We start from the raw sequence: 1955 nt of genomic DNA on the forward strand, positions 1-1955 counted from the left end.
CTGAAGGACCCGAAGCACCTGAAGGATCCGAAGCACCTGAAGGACCCGAAGGACCTTCAGAGAGCTGGCTGAACAACTGCAGAACCTCTTTGTTCTTAAAAAAGTTCCACAATGACTGTACAGACGAGTGAAACGAGACCCGCAATTTAAAAATTACTGATGGTTTTAACTCGAGACATTATTTGATGACAAACTGTGATTTGTTTATTTATTTTTTAATTGTTTACTGCTAAGATGTTGTCAACTGAATCATCTCTTTGTAAATGGTGTTAAATAAAAATCATATAATTGTGAGTAAAACTATTGTCAAATAAAAAACCCTGAGAGTTCCTGGTTTCATGAAGCAGAACACTGAATGAGACGTGAGCTCCAAGTTAAATATGAAGAATGTTTAAACGTCTTTGTCAAACTTTATTATTCATCATTAATAAATAATAATAAATAAAGAATGATAATGAAGAACGATGAGGAGGAATCAAATCGCTCTATCAGCTTCGTTAATTAAACTTCTCAGCACTTCGTGATCCTTCACTGCAAAATCAATGTTTCTAACACATCTGAGGCTGAGGGGGTGAAAGGTCAAAGTGCAGAAACATGGCGTCAAGTCTAAAGTTACACTTAAACAACAAAGTCCATGCTCAATAATCCAGCTATATAATCCAACAATTTTCAGTCAGGTCATCTGGTCAGTTTCTTTTTTTTGCTGAAATGTTTCACCTTCCATCCAGAAGGCTTCATCAGTCAAAGAAACAGAATACGGCGTAACAACAGCAGCCCGAACATGAGCTGAAGGACAAAATGTCTCAGCAAGAAAATAAACCTTTCAGACGACCTGACTGAACATTGTTGGATTTTATAGCTGGATTATTGATCGTGGACTTAGAAGATTTCATCATTTTGTGTTTATTTTTGTACCATTTTGTCAATAAAATACAAAAAAACAAGTTTTAAACTTGCTAAGTATGTAGTGCAGTGTGTGTGTGTGTGTTTGTGTCAGAATCAGAATAAACTTTATTATCATTGCACCGAGATGCAACGAGAACATGTACGTACAGTCTTCTGAAGATGGGCGGAGTGCACGAAGCTGCGGCTATAAATAATCAGCGCGGCCTCTTTTTCTTATTCAGAATAATATTTCTCTTAGGTGAGAAAAGGAAAGAAAACATGAGGAGAGACGGCATAAAAAAAGATCTCTCACTCCGTGTCCTAGACAGGGCACCATTTGAGGCATCAAACAAACCTCCACAGCAAAGCAACATAAACAGACGTTATACATGAACATATAGGCCATGAAAACATTGAATCTTTAAGGGAAAGACGTAGCATAGTCCAGAGCCCCCCCCCCCCCCCCCAGCCATTGTCCAGATAAGAGGTGACGTTCATCTTCAGCTCAGCTGAGGTTCTGTCACATGTCCATGTCCTTGGGGAAGGGAGGGGTGAGGAAACAGTCAAAGCATCTTTGTAATTTTCTGAACATTCCAGGAGGAGTTGAGATAAGTCCGGCATCAAGGCCACAGTTTGGGTCAGGCAGAACTCGTAATTGTTGTTTCTGCCTTTAAAGTCTCGCTGGTATATATTTCTCTGATGGAAACTCCAAACAGCCGTATTGATCCTTTACTCCAAGAGTCGAGCTCACAGCTTCTCCAGATTATTCCCACCTTCATGAGTGCTGCCAAGGAGACCACAGTCCTGATAACAGCTGCTCCAGCTCCCTGCTGCAGCTCCACAAATTCAGTCTGAGTGCTGTCGAGCTTCGACACATCCACACGCATTTACAGACAATCCAGAATTCACCAGCCAAACAGCAAAATAACCAGTTGTCATCATGAATCCAATTTGTTTCCATCAAGGTAAGAGGGTCCTCCTTACCCTGACTCCTGTCAGGAGAAGTTGATCAATTTTGTTGAGAGACCAGCTGATCCTTCCAATTAAGAAGTATGCAGAAAAAAAAAAAA

The sequence above is a fragment of the Nematolebias whitei genome, chromosome 7 (assembly GCF_014905685.2).
Source record: "Nematolebias whitei isolate Nwh7 chromosome 7, NemWhi1, whole genome shotgun sequence".
Taxonomy (NCBI): domain Eukaryota; kingdom Metazoa; phylum Chordata; class Actinopteri; order Cyprinodontiformes; family Rivulidae; genus Nematolebias; species Nematolebias whitei.